Source organism: Otolemur garnettii, unplaced genomic scaffold, assembly GCF_000181295.1.
Source record: "Otolemur garnettii isolate 467f Iridium unplaced genomic scaffold, OtoGar3 scaffold00009, whole genome shotgun sequence".
Taxonomy (NCBI): domain Eukaryota; kingdom Metazoa; phylum Chordata; class Mammalia; order Primates; family Galagidae; genus Otolemur; species Otolemur garnettii.
Genome location: NW_003852404.1, coordinates 34,321,007 through 34,345,267, shown reverse-complemented (window position 1 = coordinate 34,345,267; position 24,261 = coordinate 34,321,007). Strand labels below are relative to the sequence as shown.

Below are 24,261 nucleotides of genomic sequence, written 5' to 3'. Positions count from 1 at the left end.
AAAAAAAAAAAAAAAAAGAAAAGGAAGAAAGAAAAAAACAATATATATGCAAATACCCTTTCCCATTGGGTAGGTTGTCTCTTTGCTTTGGGTGTTTTCTCCTTGACTGTACAGAAGCTTTTCAGCTCAATTAAATCCCAGTTGTTTATTATCGTTGTTGCTATTACCATGGCAGTTTTCTTCACAAAGTTTTTCCCCAGGCCAATATCTTCCAGTGTTTTTCCTATTATTTCTTTGAGGATTTTTATTGTTTCATGCCTTAAATTTAAGTCCATTATCCATCTTAAATCAGTTTTTGTGAGTGGAGAAAGGTGCGGGTCCTGTTTCAGTCTTTTCCATGTGGATATCCAATTCTCCCAGCACCATTTATTGAATAGGGAGTCTTTCCCCCAGTGGACGTTCTTGTTAGGTTTATCAAAGATTAGGTGGCTGTAAGTTGCTGGTTTCATTTCCTGTTTTTCTATTTGATTCCAAATGTCTATGTCTTTGTTTTTGTGACAGTACTGTGCTTTCTTGATCACTATGGCCCTGTAGTACAGCCTAACATCTGGTATGGTGATACCCCTGGCTTTGTTTTTATTACTAAGAACTGCCTTAGCTATATGGGTTTTTTCTGGTTCCATACAAAATGAAGAATCATTTTTTCCAAGTCTTGAAAATAAGATGTTGGTATTTTAATAGGGATGGTATTGAATCGGTAAATTGCTCTGAGAAGCATAGACATTTTAACAATGTTGATTATTCCTAGCCATGGTATGTTCTTCCATTTGTTAAAGTCCTCTGCTATTTCCTTTCTTAAGGTTTCATAATTATTTTTATAGAGGTCCTTCACCTCTTTTGTTAGGTATATTACTAAGTATTTCATTTTCTTTGGGGCTATTGTGAAGGGAGTTGTGTCTTTAATTAACCTCACATCTTGGCTGTTCTTGGCATATAAAAAAGCAACTGACTTGTGGACATTGATTTTATATCCTGAAAAATTACTGTATTTTTAAATGACTTCCAAGAGTTTTGTGGTTGAGTCTTTGTGGTTCTCTAAGTATAAGATCACATCATCAGCAAAGAGGGAGAGTTTGATTTCTTCTGCTCCAATTTGAATGCTCTTTATTTTCTTGTCTAATTGTATTGGCTAGAACTTCCAGCACTATGTTGAATAGTAATACATACATATATATATATACACACACATATAAATATATTTTATGTACATATCTCTCTATATTATATATTTAATTGTAGCACACATAAATATTAAGCATTCAATGTCCTTATTTTCTGTGAAGTTTGGCAATTCTCTCTCTCTCTGTCCATATATATAACATAAACACATATATTACATATGCGAAAAAAATATATGTTCTCATTGTGCATATTTACATATGCTTATATATGTATAGATGCCTATTTGTCTTATCAACCCAAGTGCCCATCAGCCCATGAATGGATTAATAAACTATGGTACATGTATACCATGGAATACTATTCAGTCAGAAATATAGGGTACTTTACATCTTTTGTATTTACCTGGATGGAATTGAAGAACATTCTCTTTGTAAAGTATCTCAAGAATGAAAAAACAAGATCTCATATATTTAATTCTAGTTTGAAACTAGTAGATGAACAACTACCAGTCCACATGAGAGGAAAAACACAATTAAATTCAATAATGAGGTAAAGGGAGAGGAGAAAGGGGCTCTGTAATTCTTCCCTAACGGGTACAGTGGAGGTGTATATGGCACACCATATACTCCATTTGTATATGGTCCTGGGTGAAGGACCAAACTACAGCCAGCCTAACAAACACAAACAATGTAACCCAATTGTATGTATCCATAGGTTAACCTGAAATTAAGAAGAAACTCCAATAAAGTAATAGACTTTAAAATATTATTTACGAGTACCCTCTAGAGATATTAATGTAGAAATATGACACACACAATGGAAGGTAAAGAATTTTCTTACTGTGAGACACATTGACATATAATCATAGAAAAAGCTTCTAGCTTCCATGCTACAGTTTAAGCCATGTGTCAATAATAAATACAGAAATAAACAAAAAAAATCCAGTTATCAAATACAGAGGAGCTGTTCTCATTCTTATTGGAATGAAAACCCTTCAATGACTTGAACTCAAAGACAAAATATATAGACGCAAACAAAGAAAACTAACAGACCGTATTTTCTATTTGTAAAATATAAAGTATGCTCCATTCTGTATATGCAACATATTTTCTATCTTCCTAATAATATGCTCTAATTGGCCAGTTACTATATAACACGACAGAAACTACCCAAAAGTCTCTCACCCAATAGAACATTGAGGTCTATAACAAACAGAGCTCAACAGATGGTCAGAACATAAAATTAAATCCTCAGTCATTGCTGCTACCAATGAAAACTGATATATCAGCTGTAAAGAAACCAAACCAAAGCACAATACAAAAATAATAGTAGAGAAAAATTAAAATTACAACACAAAGAGACATCAATATTATGTTTTCACTTTGAATTAGAGGACATAAAAGATGTTGTTTGTCTTAACTAGCAAAGTAACATGAAAACTCCGGAGATAGGTGGCGCCTATGGCTCAGTGGGTAGGGCATCAGCCCCATATTGCGAGGGTGGTGGGTTCAAACCCGGCCCTGGCCAAACTTCCAAAACAAACAAAAAAAATAGTTGTGCATTCTGATGGGTGCCTGTAGTCTCAGCTACTCGAGAGGCTGAGGCAAGAGAATTGTCTAAGCCCTGGAGTTGGAGGTTGCTGTGAGCTGTGTGACACCATGGCACTCTACTGAGGGTGACAAAGTGCAACTCTGTCTCTAAAAAAAAAAAAGACTTCAGAGATAAATTTTAATCAAATTTGTCAGATGAATTTACTAGGTATTTCAGTAAGGCCTCCAAAACTATTAAAAGGTAAAATTCTTTTCAAAAATAACATCATGATTCACACAAATGTAAAAATAATACATGTGACTCATCTTATTTAACTCAATATTAAATCAAGAAATGAAAAGATGTTACCATTGGTTTAAAAGAAAATCCAAATAATAGACATATTTATAGATTATGAATGGACACAAAATTGGTTTACCATAGGCTGGATCGTCTCTCTTTGCCAGAGAACTTATTTGCATAAATATAGGAAAGAATGAGTATTGTATTGCTTTCAGTTATCTATAAATTACACAGCAGAAAAAAAACCAAAGGGGATGAAATGTGCAAAGTGTCTATAGAAGCAGAAAACTCTGAAGGGCATATACTAAAGAACAAAGTCTCTCCTGTAGGGTACTTTTTTTTTCTCTGCATGGGTCAAATTTTTCTTTGGACAAGCCTCAGTCCTCCTGTGCCAGGCATTGTGCTGGAAGCTGACATCTCACCCTCTAGGGGAGGAGAGATGCAGGGCTGTCTTCACCCCAGTGTCCAAGATCCAAAGGGATTCTTGAAATTCAAATCTCTTCTTCAGTGTTTCTAGCTGCTAACTGGGGTCCAGATTTAACTCAGACAGATTATCAGAAATGTGGTATGGCTACTTGCCTCAGAATGCACATTGTCATCATTGCTTGTTTGGGTCTTTTGCCGCTATACAGCTCTCCATAAAGTTGAGTTAAATATCAGTAACAATCAAATTGAGAATTTGTCATGCTATTTGTTTTAACATTATAATTTGGTCCTCCTATAACCCTATGGAAAACAAACCCAATCCATCATTACATTATAGAGGTGAATCATTTTTTAAATCTTTTATACAATCTTTTGGCTGTACCTTTTCTATGTTAGATACGTAAATATTTACCTTTGTATTATGCTGATAGTATTCAGTACAGTACATGTTGTAAAGGTTTATAGCCTAGAAGCAATGGGATATACCGACTAGCCTTGGTGGATGGTAGACTATAACATTTAGGTTTGTGTAAAGTATGCTTTATTATGTTCAGACAAGGAAAAAATTGCCTAGTGAAATACTTTTAAGCAACACATGATTACACCTGCGGGCCATGATTGAATCAGAACTCTTGTCTATTAAAGTTCTTATTCTAAATAAGAAGAAATTAAAGACCAAAAGACTGTTCAATGGCTTGTTCAGGACAAAAACTGCAACTAGAACTCACATTTTATTTGTTCTGTGTCAGAAAAAAAGTTATACTGTCATCATTTGATATCAACACTTTAGCTATGTGAGAGAGACAGAGAATAAACAATATGAAAGATAAAAGATGAACACAATGTTCCATTGGTATTTACTACGAACTTCATTACATATTTCTCAGATTAGCACAGTTGAAGATATTGGCCCCTGACACATGGAGAAAAACTTTCAAAATCATGGCTGCTAAGAGACAGAGCTGAGGCCTAAACTAATGTTATGATTCTGATCTTTTCTCTCTAATTTACATTTTCTCTCTTACCGGATTTCAATATTTAAATAACTTGAAGTATAAAGCATCTAGTACAACCACATTTTTAAATATGAAAGTTAAGTATGAGCTAATTTATACTTGCCAAATTTTAACACTTCGTACTGAAAATCACATACTTAAGTAATGTATTTTCTTGAAAGAATAAGAAACATTCTTTCCAGAGAATGACTTATGGCAAGCACAGCTATTATAATTGTGAATGGCATTGTAGTCACGTCACATACAGCATAATGAACTCTGGGAAGTGAAATCTGATCAGTGCACATGCTTTATGAATCATATATACTCACTTAGATTCTATTTAAAACCAGACGGTCATACAAATTTAATTTTCCCTATCATTATGTCCTTGTAATTTCAGGAATTTCACAACTGTTCTAATATAGCTTAATGACTATTTTTTGTAATGTCTATTGTATTCTTAGTCAATAGCGTTGAGGTAAATTCACAATAAAATCCATTTAAAACCTTGAGTACCAGTAGGGTAACTCAAGAATTATATTAGCAGAAGAAAAAGGAGCATAATTTGTATTAGAAACCAAAATTAAATACTTTTTACTTTACTACATTTTTTTTCTGGGTTTCTTAACATCAATGGCAAAAGGAAAATTTACAGATCATATAGATTGTTTCTATTTATCAGAATGCACAATGTTTTTATTCTTTTTTATACTGAACTCTAAAACTAGCAGCCATATTAGTACTCTTTGCACATTCTTACACAGTAAAAATGAAAATATGTGTGAGTTCTTTGTAGATTCTGGTTATTAGCGCTTTGTCAAAGGTATATCATGCAAATGTCTTTTTTCTCCCCTTATCAGTCAAAATCTATCCTTTCACTCACAGTGGTCTATGGAAGGATCTGGAAGAGACAGAGAGAGAGATTCTAGCTACATAACATTCATTTCTGCCTAATAACAGTAAGAGAAAAACCAAAAGTGGCTCTTCCTGCTTTGAGCCTCCTTTGTTATAGCATTTGATTGCTTACCAGTCTTTATGTAAACCCACTCCCTTGCTGCTGTAGGTGCTTAGATAAATAGCTATTGTGAGAGCCAAACTAGCTCCATTTTGTTGTTTACAGCACAAGCTCCATTCTTGGCTGTTTACAGCACAAGCCCCATTCCTAGCTGTTTACCGCATAGCCCTTCCACCCCAACCTCTGCCAGTGAAACCTGCAGGGCCACTCTCTGCTGCCTTCCCCCACCCCAGGTTGCACAGCCACTGCGCTATAAACTGAGTCACCTTAGGCAGATAGTTGCTATAATAAACAATAAGTTTCTATTACCTTGAAATACAGGTAACCAGGTTGCACCAACTCTAGCCCCCGGTTAAGGGACCCTCCACCCCTCACCTGTACCAATCCAAATTCACCTTTACTAGTGAAATCATCAGCTACCAATGCAAATCCTCCTTTACTTCCCCCTTTCCTAATGAAATCACCAACCACCAATGAAAAGTGTACTCATATCTGACCTTACCCCTCTTGCTTTCTGTACCCATAAAAACTTCCTCCACCCCGGGTTCGGGGCTCGTCCTAGGCTTGCATGCCAGGAGAGTCCAGGCCTCCCGGGGCCTGAAATAAACTCATCTCATGCTTTTTACATCGGAGTGTGTCTCGGACTGTCTGTGGGGGTCTTTTGGGAGAATTTCGGGCATAACACTATCAACTGAAAGTTTTCCAGAGATGTGGGGCCCGGGAAATTGGGGCCACCTTTCCTGAGGTGCCTGGGAGTTTGCCTTTCCTCTCTCGAGATAGTTTCTGCTCAGTGACTTCATGGTGCAGCTGCTGACTGTTCTGGGAGCTACAAATGTCCCTACTTCCTTATCAATTGGGGGAAAGGATATTGAATCTCCCTGTGAGATCAGACTAAACCTAGACCCCGTCTGGAACCACATTCTTAGGGAGCTCCTTCTCTTTCTTTATTCCAATTACTTCCTCCCTGTTCTCCTGAGAATCCTCACTCAATAAATTTCAAATAAATAATTCACATTTGGGAGTCTAAACCTGGTAAATCCAATTTAAGACATTAATGTTCTGAAAGATTTACATGCATTTATTTGGTTCCATTTTTGCTCCATTATAGTGTACTTTTTCAGGTTAAAAATCCTGATTAAAATCCTATGATGATAGAATGAGAGCAACATAAAATTCTTGCCATGATTTATAAGTATTGATAAAGTCTGGCCCCTCCTGACTTCTCTCCACTAATCTCTCACCAGTGTTTTAATTACTGAAAACTTATCTAGTGGTATTTTTGAAAAATAGGAAGCTTACCTCTCTCTCAAGTGATTTACATTATGCTCACTGAACACTTTTTCCAGGCTACACTTCTTTACTTCTTCTCCATTCCGTTCTCTCTTCAAATGTCACCACTTTAGAGTGACCTCCCTTGAACACAGAATCCAACTTACTCCCTTTATACTCAGTGGTAATCATTCCCAGTTTCCAGAATTTTTTATTGTAGTCATCACAATGTAACAGAATCATTTATTGGTTTATGATCCATCTCTTCATTAGAATTTAGGAAACATTGTTTATTTTATTTATACCATATCCCTAAGTCTTTATTAGTGTTTATACCACATAGGTAACAGTAATTAATGTTACTTTTTTTTTCGCTTTTCACCTTACTTTGTGTAATAAATGAATGATTCACCAAGTCACTCAAGTAGATGTGAAAAAAAGTGTTCTATTTTAGAGGCTTGAAGCTAAACACATTCTTACCCTGTGCACATCACTATCCTTTCTTTTTCATTATTACTTTCCTTCTTTCTTTTGCATTTGCAACTTTTATCGTGTTATGATGTGCAAAGAATATCAGTTATTCAACATGTAAGAGCAAATGTGATTATTAGACTGGTGATGTGGGTAGTTAATTCTATATTCACATCCATATAAAGAATGCTAAATGACAACCTGTAAACATATACATTTTATTGCTACAATCAATAATATATATTTCCTCCCACAATTGCCATAAAAATGAGCACCATCGTTTGTTGTGCTATTAAGTGTTAGTAAGAAATAGAATATAGATATTAATGTATCATCAATTTGTAATATCCCATACTTCATGAAGAAGATTTCTATGGGAAGATCTAATTCTATTCTTCTTTAGTTCAATTGTTTTCTCTATAAATGAAGTAATTATTATGATGATTTTTACAATTCCATTTACTTTATTATTTCATAGTAAAAACTTTTCTTTTACTTTAAATTTTATTTTTTTTAACCTTTTGGTTCAAGATAGTAAATAAATCATTATATATTCAACTTTATCTCTACAAAATTCATAGTGAAATAACAAAGAACTAATGAATATTTTCAAAATAATATGTAATACACTTTTAAGTTGGTATACACAATCGGTTTCTTACATTTATTAATTGCCATTTAAATGTTCTTAGTTACTGGTTCCAGTGACAGCTTCTGTGCTATATGATTCTCTGTATTCACCCTTTCTTTCAGGGTAATTTGCCTGTTGACTTTAATTCTCTAACATACATAAGTGGTTGTTGATTTTTCAGTCTGCTCAGCTTCATTCTTGTTAGGAAAACAAGAGGGGTGACCTCTAAGATCTTTATTTTTCAGAGCTAAAACTGGAAGTAAAACTTTAAGAACGAAAAGCACCAAAATGCAATAACTGCCCAGAAGCAAAGTAGAAGGAAATTATCCTCAACTACTCTGTAAATCTACCATGATATCATGACCAAAGATATTACAAGGAAAGACCACCACTGACAAACAAATCTCATAAACATACATTAAAAAATTCTTAATAAAATGTTGGGAAACTGCAACTAGTATTGTGTTAAATAAATAATGTATTATATTATGAGAAATTATCGCAGAAGTATGAGGTTCGTATGACATCACTTAATGTGATTTACAATATTAGTGGATTAAAAATAAATTCAGATGAAAATCACACATGCACAGGAAACGTGCTTAGAAATTTATTATCAGTTTCTGATTTTTAAAAAATCTCTCAGCAAAAAAGAAATGGAGGCATTTTCTCAATGATATGTGGGATCTGAGAAAAACACGTAGCAACATAATGGTGAAGAATTCAACTTCCTCCCAAGGATCAGGGACTATATCAAGTCAAGGTGCCACTTTTATTCTACATTTTCCTGAAGGTTTTAGTTACTGCAATTAAAAAGACAGAAAAGAAAATGCATCCAGACAGAAAAGCTGGTATTAACATTGCATGAAATCACAGAAAACACAAGTAGAAAATCCTAAGGAATGTGTAAATAAGCTCCTGACTTACATGAGTTTAGCACATTCTAAAGATACAAAATCAATATACACACACTCATTTTATTTCTGTAATCTATATTCAGAATTTGAAATTAACCATAACTGATTTCTAAAAAATACTGGGAATGTATAGAGATAATTTTAACAAAAGATAGAATAACTTTTACATTGCATACTGCAAAATTTTGTTGGGAAAAATCAGAGAGAACTTAAATAAATTATGAGCACACACATGTACCTCTTCTTAATATGTTGGAAGAATCAACTAATTATTAAGATGGCAATGGCCCCAGAATTGATCTATAGATTCAACACAATTTCAACCCAAATCCTAACTAACCTTTTTTTTTTTTACTTTAAATGGCAATATCATTTCAAAACTCATACATAAACACAAAGAATTTAGGAAGTACAAACAATTTTGTAACTTATGAGGTCCAACAATTAAGTTTATAAGTTTGCAAACTCATCCTAGAAAAAAATGCTACCTATCTCCTTCCTTAATATTAAGGTACACCCTTCGGCCAGCTGACAATCGTAGTGATATTCAGCAATGAGGTTTACGGCACTTCTGCTAGGATGAGTTTGTCAACTTAATTGTCCGACCTTAGGTATACACTTAAAATATTGCTTACCTCAATTATAAAACTTCAGTAATCACAACAGGTGGTATCAGCATAAAGAAACCCAGATATATAAATGGAACAGAATGAGTTCTGAAAGAGAGTCAAGCATATAGGGTCACAGGATTTTAGATAAAAGTACAAAGGCAATTCAATGAGGAAAGAAAGTTTGTCTAGAAATGGTGGTGTAACAATTAGATATTTTTAGGGAAAAAATCGACTTAATCTGTATCTTGTTATAAAAATTAATTCAATATCAAGCCTAGACTAAAGATAAAACCATCAAATTACAGTATTTCTAGAAGAAAACAGAAAAATTCTTTTGGAACATGAGTAAAGCAAAATTTCTTAGATGCATTATGAAAAAATGATGAAAGAAAAAAAATGCCCTTAATGTAGACCTCATTAAAATTATGAATTATGCATTTAAAAATTACTCTTAAGGGAGATAAAAGACAAGATTCAAACTGCAAATGATATATCAGTTAACAGACACATGAAAAGAAGATATAGGCGCAAACTGAATGAAAGAATTCTGAATATGTATTATCAAATATTCAACATGATTAATCATTAGGCAATTGCAAATTAATACACAATGAGATACCAGTACTAGCTTGTTATATATTCTTAAAACAGAAAGATGATTAGATCTAGCATTGTCAAGGATAAAGAAGAATTATAATTCTCCCACACTATTGTTGATAGTCTAAAATTCCTATAATTACTTGAAAAACAGTTTTTTGTTTCTTAAAAATTCATCATACTTCCAGTGTATTACTCATATTCAATTCTGAAGTTTATCTAACACAAATACAAATAAAACATATCCATTGAAAAATGCACACTAATTTTCATTGTGTATTTATTTGAAATAGCTGCAAACTTGAAATGACCCAAGAAGTAAATATATTTACATACTTTAGTGGAGCCATACAATGGAATAGTACTCAGAAAAAATAGAAAAAGCTATTAAATAGATACAACATAGATGAATCCTCAAAAAATTCATGGTAAAAGAATGATGCCTGATCAAATTGAGTACACACTTTATTATTACATAAAAATATATGTTTTATTAGATACATGTTTACTTTTAATTTCAGATTAATATAAGGTATATACAATTAGGTTACGTTATTCTCATTTATTAGGAAAAGTTTAAGCTGTATTTGGGTTCTTCACCTGGGAGGTGGGCCATATACACCTACATTGTATTCATTAGCTGGGGGGGGGGATTACTAAGCCTCCTCCTCCCTTTCCCTGTCTCCTTTCTTGAATTTAATTGTTTTCCTTTCACATGGGCCTATAGTTGTTCATTTTCTAGTTTCAAATTAGTATTGAGTATATGGGATGCTTGCTTTTCCATACTTGAGATATTTTACAATAAGAGTGTTCTTCAGTTCTGTCCATGTACAAATTAATGCAAACTATTGAATAAACAGCAGTTACATCCTCGGATTGTGAGAGTATGCACAGTTGGAAAATGGGATTTCTAAGGGCCATGACATGTTTTGAGTTGTTAACCTGTTCCTTATCTTGATTGTTGTGATGATTCAATGAATGAATACATTAAAACATATTCATCTATGCACTTTCAAAACTTTCAGTGTATTTTAAGTTTATAACAATCCAATAAAGCTGTTAAAAAGTGTGAAATAGAAGAATGTGAATAATGTGTTTGGAATGATGATTCATCATGTAGAGCTTTTTCTTGCACTTAATGAATTAAAATGAGAATGGCTTCAATGAAAAGAATAAAGCAAGCCCAGAGATACTGTGTTTGGACTGACTTTAGACTAAATAATAAATAAGGTACTCTGCAAATGTGTGGACAGCAATGAGAAAGAGATACTTCTGAGCATTGTAGGAGGAAAGGAGTGTAAACAAGATAAAGCCACAAATATTACCCCTTGTTAATAACACCATAAATTGAATCAAGTTGGATTCAAGAAAAGAACCTTTCCTAGAAGATTTAAGAGGAATGATCCCTAAAAACAGAACAGTGCTGCTTAGAGAACAGAAAAGTGCTTTTCTCATTTGCTTGCCTTCAATGTTATATGCACCGAAGGGAAATTTGTCTATGTCTGTGTGTGTCATGCATATTCTAAACTGGCTACATCAATATGAACATTGCAAACATTGAAAATTCAGACTAAAAGTAAAAACCAAATGACAGAACATCAACCATACAGATTAGATTCAGAATATAAAAAGTTGGAAGTATGTACTTCAATCTGTCACTTATAACAGTTACATCTTTTGGCAAAATAAAATTTAAAAGATGAAAAGTATTTATGAAAAATAACTAAAGAGCTTTAAGTTGTATAAAATAAAAGTTTTTAAGTTTCATGACATTCCATAACAAATTCTGGGTTATTAAAAATATACACAATCAGAATCATCCTATTATTTAATATTTTCATATTTGCTGCTTCAAATAACACTTGATTTTTTTTAATGATCATTGAGCTTACTTAGTGGGTTCATTAATGTTTTCTTGAATCTATAAAGTAGTGTTTGGCAAATCTTAATTTTTAATTAAAAGCATATGGGTATATCTCTCAAATTTTTCCTATTAAATCTCTGAGAAATCTTTAAATTTTGATAATTTATTGAACTTTTAATATTTTAATAGTCTCATGCTCTTGTACATGCATAGGTTTTATATTCAGTAGGTTGATGCTAAAATATACAAATGCTATTCTTTTTAGACGACTGCAGGGGTATACACATTGTAGCTACATAATTTGCTTTTTTATGTTTTAAGTCAAAGTTAGAAGGTTGCCTGTCACTCAGAATGAATGCATTGTTCCCAGTTAGCTGGGAATTTACTGAACTCCTTGCCCCTCTTCCATCTGCTTGATTTCCATTGAGTTTTACTTTCAAATGTGCACAGAAGTGTTGACCAACCATTTCCAATTTAGCATTGAGTACATGTGCTATTTGTTTTTCCGTTCTTCTAATAATTCCCTTACAAGAATAACCTCCTGCTTCACCCAGGATGATACTAAATCACCATTGTTTCTTATGGTGAGTATACTCATATATCAATGGGTACTTGAGTTGTTTCCACATCTTTGTGATTGTGAATTGTGCTGCTATAAACATTTGAGTGCAAGTGTATTTTTCATAAAATGTCTTTTTTTTCCTTTGGGTAAATGCATGGTAGTAGGATTGCAAGATTAAATGTTAGGTGTACTATTAGTTCTTTGAGAAATCCCATACTATTCTCCATAAAGGTTGTACTAGTCTGCATTACAACCCACAGTATATAAGTCAGTGTTTCTTCCTCTCTTTATTCTCACCAGCATCATTGTTTGTGATCTGTTGATAAAAGCCAATCTCATTGGAGCTAGGTGGTAGTTCATTGTGGTTTGATCTGCATTTCCCTGATGATCAGACAAATTGAGCATTTTTACATGCGTTTCTTGGTCATTGGATTATCTCTGCTTGAAAAGTATCTTTTTTATGTCTTTTGCCCACTTCTAAATGAGGTTGTTTGATTTTTTTTCCTGCCAATTTGCTTGAATTTTTTTGTAGATTCTAGTTATCAGCCCTTTAATTGGAAGTATGGCAAATATTTTCTCCCATCCTGTAGGTTTTCTATTTACGCAATTGCTTATCTCCTTAACTGTGCAAAAACATTTTATCAGTTCTCATTTGTTTATATTTGCTGTTGCTGTTATTGATTTGGGAGCTTCTTCGTCAATTCTTTGCCCAGGCTGATACCTATGAGTTTTTCCAACATCTTCTTGTAGAATTATTATAGTTTGAGGCCGTAGGTTTAAGTATTTATCCATCATGAATTAATTTTTGTCAGTGGTGAGAGGGGTAGCTCCTGTTTCAATATTTTATCTGTAGCTATCTAATTTTCCCCACACCATTTATTGAATAGGAATTATTTTATCCATTGTATGTTTTGTCTGTTTTCTCAAAGATCAGCTGGCGTAATGAAGATGGTTTCATTTCAGGGTTCTCTGCTCTAATCTACAGCAGGTCTATGTCTCTTTTTGTGCCAGTACTGGTCACTTTGGTTCCCATAGCCTTATAGTATAGCTTGATGTCTGGCAAAGTGATGCCTCCCAATTCATTCTTATTATATAAATTTGCATTGGCGATTTTGGGACTTCTGGTTCTATATAATGCATAGAACTATTTTTTTCTCTATCAGTGAGAAAATACATTGGTATTTTAATAGAGATCACTTTGAGTAGTGTAGCCATTTCAGCAATTTATCTTCTAAGACCACAGTAAACTAAAATTAGGAATCAATTTTATTAGAAAACTTCATCTATACATAACGTCATGGAAACTAAATAACATTTTGCTGAAGGATATTTGGAACAATGAGGAGATAAAGATGGCAACCAAAATATTCTTTGAATTAAATGATAACAGGGACACAAGTTATTAAATCTGTGGGATATAGCAAAAGCATTCCTGAGAGGAAAACCCAGCCTTAAGTGGACACATCCAAAAGGCAGAAAGATCATAAATCAATAACTAATGTATTGTTGTAAGGAACTGAAAAAGGAAACCAATCCCAAACTCAGCAGAAAAAAAAATATAACTAAGATCAGAGTAGAATTAAATGAAATTGAGAACAAAAGAATTATATGGAGGATTAAATGAAGTAAAAAGTTGGTTCTTTGAAAAGATTGTCAGGGCGGCGCCTGTGGCTCAACAGGGTAGGGCACAGGGTCCATATGTCAGAGGTGGTGGGTTCAAACCCAGCCCCTGCCAAAAAAAAAAAAAAAAAAAAAAAAAAAAGAAAAGATTGTCAAAACTGGCAAGCCTCTTACTAGATGGCCAGAAACAGAAAAGAAAGGACTCTAATAAGCTTAATTAAAAATGAAAAAGGAAAAATCACAACTGATATCATGGAAAAACAAAACATCACCTTGGAATGCTATAAAAATCTTTATGCTGATAAATTTGAAATATGGAGAAAATGGACAAATTCTTGAAAACACAACACTACCTTGGCTCAATCAGGAAGAAATACAATTCTGAATAGCCAAATATCAAGCACCAAACTTAAAGCAGTAATAAAAAAAATCTTCCAACAGAAAAAAATCCTGGAGCAGACAGTTTCACACCTAAATTTTACCAATCCTACAAAGAAGAATTTGCACTTATACTGCAGAAATTATTCCATGATTATGAGAAGAAAGGGATCTTCCCCAACTGTTCTATAAAGTGAATATCGCCTTTGTAGCAAATTCAGAAAAGGACATAACTTGAAAAAAGAAAACTATAGACCAATCTCCCTTATGACTGTAGATGCAGATACTCTCAATAAAATCTTAGCAAACTGAATTCTGCTGTAAATCAAATATGTAACTCATCATGACCAAGTGCAGCTTTATCTCAGAGATTCAAAGATGTTTCAACATAAACAAATCCATAAATGTAACTTATCACATAAATAGATGCAAAAACAAGACCATATGATCCTTTCAAAAGACACAGAAAAGGCGTTTGAACTAAATTGAGCAACTTTTATGATAACAAAGTTTAACAAAATTGGGATAGATGGGATATACATTAAAATTGTAAAGGCCATATATGACAAAACCACAACCAACATTATGTTGAATAGGGAAAATCTGAAAGCATTAAACAGAAACAGAACTAGACAACTTTGCCCCCTTTTACCACTTCTGTTCAAAATAGTGCTGGAAGTCCTCGCCAGAACAATCAGGCAAGAAAAGGAAATTAAGGGTATCCAAGTGGAGAAGAAGATAAAACTATCATTCTCTGCTGGCTATGTGATTTTTATCTGTAGAAAACCCCAAAGATTTTCCCAAGATCCTCCTGGAATTGGTAAATAAATTCAGTAAAGTCTCTGGTATAAATTCAATGTACATAAATCAGTAGCTTTCATATTGGCCTACTGTAGTTAAGCTGAAAATCAAATCAAAGATGCAATGCTTTTCACAGTAGCTACAACGAAAATAAAGTAGCTAGGAATATATTTAACTAAGGAAGTGAAAGACCTCTGTAGGGATAACTATGAAACTCTGAGAAGTTTCAGAGGATGTAGATAGATGGAAATACATACCATGCTCATGGATCTGCAATTGATTTTTAATACTAGAGTGCCTTTGTGTCCTGTTATCTTGCAAATTAACTTCATAATTTTGATAATTTATTTTTTCATATTATTTTTATTTTCTTATTTATGAAAACATGCCATCCCAAAATAGACCTTTTTTTTTTTAAATTCCCATCTTTACAACCCTTTTTCTTGTCTTATTTCACTTTTTAGGCCTCTGTACACTGTTTCACCTCCATATAAATGGTAACATACAACAAATGAGACTGGATATCTGTTTCTAGTTCCTGAACTTAGGGAAAACATTTAATTTTGAATGTTAAATATGATGCCAACTGAAGGTTTTTCATGTTCAATAAGTTTTTTGTTTCCTCCCATTGAAATTGAAAAAAGTTGAGTTAAATTACTAAATTAGTTAATAGCATACAACTGCTCAGAATACTTTTTGAACTATAAGTATGCCAAGATTTTTATAATTTACTCAAACATAATATGTATTGACCAATACATGGGTTTTCTATTATGACTGGAAAGTTATGGTTTTGCTCTCAATTTTGAGACTTTAAAATCTTTTTTCATTATCATACTTAGTAATAATTATATAAACATGCTTAATAAAAATATAGTCTCTTGTCACTTCTTAGTGATGCTAATTGTAATAAAAAAAAAACCCATAAATTCTCTGTAAGGAAAACTAAAAAAACAAAACAAAAGTCCTTAAAACTTCAAAATGTGGAGAATTTGAAGGTGAGTCTAGCATACACTATCAACACTCTCCGCAGTCTTTTCAGTCAACACTTGGGTCTTTGTGTTGACAAATGTTCCGAGGATACTGGGACATATTTTATCCATGGGCACCAGGAGTAAAAGTCCCTGGAAAATCATGCCTTTCCACCATCCTAACATAACTCTTAAACAATGATTCCAAGATGAGGAAGAATTAATGTACTATCCCTTTTGCCCCCTAATGGTGACAACTTGAAGTTGTGACCTTTATGGTTTCCAGAGACCATGTAGATTGCTTCCCTGCTTTATTGAGTCCAAATTGACCTTCATGGCATTTTACCTTCTTTCTCTTTCTCAGACTCTCAATTTCTTCCATTTTTCAACCAAAGAAACCACTTCATAATTTTTTTTACATAAATCTTGTATGAGTGTCAGTTTCTGAGACCCCAAACAGAAACTGTGGCCATCTTATATTTATTAGCCAATAAACAGGTAGTGCTATGCCCCCCCAAAGGGTTAATATTTTGCATCAGTCAATATTTTTCTAATCTCTTTCTTTGACCCATAACAAGGCAACCCTAATATATTATGCATTTGTTAAAGATTTTACCTGAGGTGTTAGAAAAAATAAGATCATTTAATAGCATTCAAACATTAACCAATTGATGCTGCGATTATTAATATTATCAAGAAATTGTTTCATAATTTAATTCTCAAAGAATGAATTTAGAGGTAAGGCTTTCTTCTCTGTACTTTTAAATTGCTCTTTAAATATCATGAATATAGTATTTTCCAGGTAATTTTTAATCATTAACTTATTCAAATTATTTTCTTTATATTTAACCATTAGATACTTGGAAGAATTCATAATATTTTCTTATTTGAAATTCAGCATCTTTTTTTAAAATACCCATTTTTTAATTAATGAAGATATAAATAGATGGATAGCTCAGTATTCATGGCTTATGGAGATCTGAGAGCTCATAGAGAAAACTGAGTGTCATAAATCCAGAATCAAAACAATTCCTAGTAACTGGAGTGCTTGGTCAGCTCTTTGTGTCTTCTTCAAACAGATATTACATAAAACTGCAATAAAACCTCAATAAATAAAATTTTTCTTTCCCTATTTTTATAACAACAAAATGCTCAGAGGTTCCCCCTCATCTGTATGTATTACAGCTTTAATGATTTATCATCATACTACTTTTAGGGTTTAAAGTTGATAAAATATGGGTTGATAAAAAAGGGTTGACATTTCTTAGTCTTTGACTAATATCTGTGTTGGAGGTAATAAAATAATAGCAATAAGCATGAACAATCTGAAGATTTAGTGCCTCCCCACTGCATCTCTGGTTTTAGTGACATCTTCACAGCATCCCGGTAACAGACTGACAGTAAGCTAATTTTAAGCTGGGAAGATTCGTAATGTCATTTGAAAAGCAACAGAATGTCAAGATCACTGTATATTATGAAGCTGAATTGTGTTATGGGAAAATCTTTTAAAAGTGATAGAAAGATAAATGTAAAAGTAGTAGCCTTTTTTTCTTTACATAAAAATGTGGGCAACTTTCTAGTTGAATCAAATGTGTTTGACTTTGTCTTATGAGTACACATCTTCCCATATTATAAGTAATAGTTAAGGGCCCCAGTGTACCGCCTCTCCTTTGCTGCAATCAGATAACATAGTTTTCATGCAGCACACAAAGATGCTCCATTATCCACTTTTCTATTTATATTGAAGTAGCACTCTCATAATATAAGTTCTCTTCTAAATACACTTCTTTATTACAGTATAAAATTTCCATAATTGGGAAACTCATTTAACTCTAATCTTTTTTTAATTGAAAGTATGTGAACTATAAAATAGCAAAAGGAACTGTATCTTCGTGAAGCCTTCTTTTATCTTTCTGTGCACAACGTAGCACTCCAACAGTCTAATTAGTAATTGTGCTAATAGCTTTGGGAGCATATTAAAGCACTAAAATTTTTGGTAGGTCTTACAAATAATGGCAGTTATTTTACAAATGTGTAAATCTGCTGATTAGTATTACAGTTTAGTGGGTTATTCAAGTTGAAAGAGTGGATAAATAATATGTGTGTATTAAACAAGAATGTCATAACAGAAACTGTCCATGCTATACAATATATTCTTTAAACTGTCCTAGATTTTAAAATTTTATATCTCGAAAACTATAGTTGCAAAATTTATTCCATGCACAAATTAGCAAGTATATGTACACACATTTATGCATTAAAAATTTATACTTCACACAATTCCACTGAAAACAAAACTCCAAATCTCATTCTTTTTTTTTTTTTTTTTTTTTTTTTTTTTTAGAGACAGAGTCTCACTTTGTCACCCTCGGTAGAGTGCCTTAGCATCACAGCTCACAGCAACCTCCAACTCCTGGGCTTACGTGATTCTCTTGCCTCAGCCTCCCAAGTAGCTGGGATTACAGGTGCTTGCCACAATGCCCGGCTATTTTATGTTGCAGTTTAGCTAGGGCGAGGTTTGAACCCACCACCCTCGGTATACAGGGTCAGAGCCCTACTCACTGAGCCAGAGTTGCCACTCTCATTCTTTTTCATATACCTGTTGTCCATTCAGATGTCTTCTTTGGTGAAATGTCTATTCTGGGTTTTTGCTCACTTTTTAGTAAGTTTTTTTGGTGTTAAGTGTCTTATAAATAAATGTATATTAAACTTTTGTCAGATACATAATTTCAAAATATTTTCTTTCATTCTGTAGCCTGTTTCTTCACTCTGTTGATTGCTCTTGGTGTGCAGAAGATTTTTAATTGATCTAATCTCATTTGTTTATTTTTTGCTTGTGCTTTAGAGGTTATAGCTAAAATATCTTTCACCAGACAGATGTCACATAGCATTTCCCCTGTTTTCTTCCAGTAGTTTCATAGTTTGGGGTCTTACATTTTACCTTTAATCCATCTTGAATTGGTTTTTATATATAGTGAGATACAGGGGCCAATTTTCATTTTTTCTCATGTTTATTGAAGCACTATTTACATTGCCATTCATCATTTGCTGAATGGATAAAGAAAATGCAGTATATGAGACACAATGGAAAATAACTCAGCCACAAATAAGATGAAATCCACTCATTTAAGTCAACACGGATGTTCTTGTAGAAAATCATGTTAACTGAAATAAGCAAGGCACAGAAAGACAAATACTACAAGTACTCATTTATATGTGGAATCTAAAAACAATTGATCTCACAGAAGTTGAGAGTAGTATACTGTGTTTAGAGACTGTGAGAATTAAGTGGGAAGGTAAGATGGGAGAGGTTGGTCAACTGGTAAAATATTAAAGTTAGATGGGAGGAATAAAATATGATGCTCTATTGCAGAGAAGGGTGACTATGGCTAATAATCATGCATCATTTATTTAAAATAGGTAGAAGAGAAGATTTTAAATATTTTCACAACAAAGAAATGATCAATGTTTTCAGATGGTGGATAAACTAAATACTGTGATTTGATCATTCCACAATGTGTAAATGTATTGAAACATCATATCATGTCCTTTAAATAGGTATGATCAGTGTTCTCATAAATTATTACTTTGCTTTATTATAGCTGAAAATAAACGTTATGAGACATTTTCAACTAAAAAAAAATTAAATCCCATTTCTTAAGGCATACTGTGATCTGGTTTCTCTCTTGTTCTCCAACTGTATTTTTGATTATTGTAGGTAATCGTTCTCTTATTCACTTCTCACAACTTCACTGCCTCCTTTCCTTTTCTAGAATATGTAAAAACATTTACTTTGCCTCAAACTTTTTCACTAGCTATACCTTCTATGTGAAATACTAGTTTCCTCCCACTTCTCAATGAAAACTTTCTTAATCCTATATTTACATGATAACCTGCTACTTTTGCCTTACATTTCAGTATCCCTTTACCATGTCATTTTCCCACAGCACTTACCTTCTCCTTATGTATTGTACAATTCAATTATTTATGATGGTCATTGCTTGCTTATCTGTGTTCCCCTCTAGAATGTAGTCCATGAAGAAAGGGTTATTTTGAAATAAATGCATCAGACACTATGCATAAAGCACATAGTAGATTCAAAGAACTGCCCAATAAATAACAGTAACACCAAAACAGATGAAAAAATCTAAGTTTAAGTCACGCAGTAAATATAAATATCTTTACACCTTAGGTCTTTTTTATACAAAGGATCTGATATTACATGAACTGCCTAGTTCAATAAAGTAGACATATTCAGGAACTAAAGATAGATAATGTTTTCTGGCTGAGATTATTCCCTTCCTTTCTTATACATTGACTTTGAATAACATTATAGTTAACGAAACATACATTATTAGGAAACAGTGTGGGGGTTCAAGGCTTTCATTTCACTGTGCTTTGACCTACAAGTTGAAGAAATGGAAAAACTAATCATGCAAAGAGGAAACCCCCAAATGCTTTAGTTGTGAATCTGCAAATATTAAATTCCTTTCTGTAATTGGGATGCTGCTTTTCCATTTTTCTAACTGGAAATGTTCTGCAGTAAGTTAGAGATGCACATTTCTGGTTCAATTCTATTTGTGGTGAATTTGGCGACAAATCACTCTTAACATGGATCTGAAAAATAATTTTGAGATACAAGAAGAGTACGCTAGTTAAGAGGATGTTTTTAAAAAATATTTCGACACTTAAAAAAAATGATGTTTTGGGGGAAAGGCCAACACTCCACTTTGAATTAGTTCATGGAGTGCTTGCAATAAAAGCTCAAGTAGGAAAACGAAAGTATGAGGAGAATTTTATGTGAAACGAGCATTGGGTTAGCTTGACCATGGATAATTTTAAACACAAGAAAGTGAGAACTGATTAGATAGAATTGGGAACAAAATATATTATTTTGACAAGCGTTTCTTAGTTACATTGCATGTATTTTGTATGAGAGTTTTATTTGTACATTTCTGTTTCATTGTCAAAAATAAAAATGCTGATTAGAATAACTATGGAAAGCTCATCTAAAAACAAAGAAAAAAATGTAATATATTTTGAAATAAGTTACAGTACTTTAACTTTGAAAAAAAGTCTACTTTTCTAATTGACTAAACTAAAAGTTGTAATACTATAGTTACCATTTCCTAAACTGGTTCCAATATTTTAAGGAACTTGTGTATGATTACAGAATCATACAATGCAGTGATATAAACAAACATTTAAAATTCATTATTTGGCACAGTAGTGCTTTCCAGGTTGATTTTAATGCATATGAAAAATCCACTTGTTATTAAGTGATGTGTTAGTATCTCTATTTTTCTGTTTATTTGTTAATATAGACTATATTTGCTACACATTTGTAGCTTGACCTCTGAAAAGTAATGATCTGTTTTGACTTCACAAAGTCATTCCAAAGTTACTAATATTCAAAAATATTTTTGGTTGCCACCACCACCTGCGCAGCCCCACCGCCAGAGCTGCAAGGAGCCCCAGGCTGCTGCCCACTCCTTCCTTTCCACCGTCAGCAGGGGGCGTCCTCGGACCTGTTCCAACAATCATTTAACACACAGGTGGATTACTCGGAAGTTCTAGGCAGGCAGAGAGTTACCTAAGCCCAGGACATTGAAAAGGCATACCGAAAACTGGCGCTGAAGTGGCGCCCAGATAAAAGCCCTGAGAATAAAGAAGCAGAGAGAAAATTCAAAGAAGTAGCTGAAGCATCTGAGGTGTTACCAGATCCCAGAAAGCGGGACATCTGTGGCAAATATGGTAAGGAAAGATTGAATGGTGAAAGTTGTTTGAGAATCATTTGAGTTTGGCTTCACATTCCGTTATCCAGACCATGTCTTCAGGGAATTTTTTGGTGGAAGGGACTCATTATCATTTGACTTCTTTGAAGACTCATTTGAGGACAAGCAGAAATCGAGGAACAGGGTCATTTTTCTCCGCCTTCAGTGGGTTTCCGTCTTTTGAAAGTAGATTTTCTTCTTTTGATACATGATTTTCTGTGGGGTTTCCTGCAGGATTTACTTCATTCATCGCTGGATCACAGAGGGGCTCACTTCATTCTCTTCCACATCCTTGGTGGTAACGGGATGAGCAACTTCAAGTCTATCAACTTCTACAAAAAAGTTAATGGCAGAAAGATCACTTCAAAGAGAATCGTGCAAAATGGTCAACAGTGGAAGTTGAAGGTAGACAGACGGCCTGCTGAAGTCCAGGACAGTAAATGGTAAGGATCACCTGCTAAGCCTGGATAACAAATGACTAAATAAACGCATTTAACAGAAATGTTAACCATAGCAAACCCCATTTGAGGATTACCAGGAACATTATTTTGAAGATTTCAAACAAACTCAACTTTCAGTATCACTGTACCTAATCTAAGTATTTATAAACCGTTCATCGGAGCCATATTTATCATAGACTTTTGAGATTATTGTTGGGACAACAAAATATGAACATTTATATGTCTTTAAAATTGTTGTAAATCTCTGTATGCACTTTTTTTTTTAATTAAAAATGCTCCAGGTGATCCCTGACTTCTCAGTAGTGGTAGAACAAGAGTGTGCTAACACCAGTATGGACCTGCTTTTCTGTTGTGTCTGAAACATGAGCTATGAAGTTAACATTGCAGGGTGAATCATCCACCAGAAATAATTTCAGTTTTTTTCAGTATTTAGTAGTGACAGATATTAACACTCTAATGGTAACACTTTTCTGGTTTACTATAAATTAAGGATGTTTTCCAGCTATGTATGAATGTTGGCATCTTCGTAAGTTTTGACAGTTTTTTAAATACATAATGCTAAGTGTAGGTTTAAAAAGTAAAGCTGGTATACTGTGTCTTTGTCATTTGCTTAAAAAAAAAAAAATTCAAATATTTTGGGTGCATTCTTTCCTGAGTGGGAAGAAAGAATATTTGTATAACTTTTCCCTTGTTTGGTATTATTCTCTCAAAATCCCATATAATAAATTCTACTTTAAATTATTTAAAACATTTATTCCAATATATAGCATAAAAATGATAAAACATGCATTTTTCTGCCACAGTTTTCAAATTATGAGAGTTCATTTAAGTCACCTTCGTGTGAAGTAACTTTTTAATTTTTTGAGTTGATTATACAAATGTGTAATATATCATGTAATTGTTACACAAATCAATAAGATAGGTTTGTAAAAGAAATGTTCATTAAGAAATAAATTAAACTTGTTTCAGGAGATAAGAGAATTGAGTGCCCATTTTGTATTGTTACTTCAATATTTGTATGGAAGACCCTCTTTGGGAGGTGAACGTTGTTTCATTCATGTAGAAAAACAGAAAAAAAAATAGACTATAGGAATTATTATGGTAGCTAGCTCTTCCCCTTCCATTAAAATATCAAAGAAACAACACAAATAATTGCAAATTTGCATTATAAACAGATATTATAAGATGCTATAAGAAATTTCTACTAACCACATTAATGCTGGCACCTTGAAAGAAATGTGTAATGCTTTGGAACTAAGACAAAACTATTTTATAATGTGGCCAAGGTTAATATATTGCCACATAAAAGGTGACATTTTTATCAATAATGTGCTTTGTAAATTAATTCTTTGTACTAGTCTTCATTAGTGAATAATACATGAGGTTATATAGGGTACCCACTGAAACCTTATCTCCTAGGATCTATTTTAAGCATAGACTGTGCGGTAAAAGGCAACGTGTACCTTTATTTACAAAACGTGTGCGTTTACTTACGAAACATTCATCACAACATTTTACAAAGAGGAGGCCAACATGTAGACAATGTTTTGTAAATATTTTGTACAATTCAGTAGTAAATATTTTTGTATTAAATATTGTATAAATATTTAATTTATATTTATTTGTATAAATATTGTAGTTAATACAATTTATTAACAATAACAATATTATTTACTATTAATATTGTAGTTAATACAATTTATTTATATTTATTTGTATAAATATTGTAGTTAAATAAATGTATATTTAACTACAATTTCTCATTTTCTGGCTTGGCACCTTTGGCTCAAGTGGCTAGGGCCTAAGGTGGTGGGTTCTAATCCAGCCCAAGCCCGCCAAAACAACAATGACAGTTGCAACCAAGAAATAGCCCGGCACTGTGGTGGGCACCTGTGGTCCCAGCTACTTGGAAGGTGGATGCAGAAGACTCACTTGAGCCC

The 24,261-nt window shown here is 33.2% G+C and overlaps 1 pseudogene; it reads left to right on the top strand.

The window, feature by feature from the left end:
- LOC100949948 overlaps positions 1–22,338 on the top strand; it is a 29,395-nt pseudogene extending 7,057 nt beyond the window's left edge.
- The last annotated feature ends 1,923 nt before the right edge of the window (positions 22,339–24,261 follow it).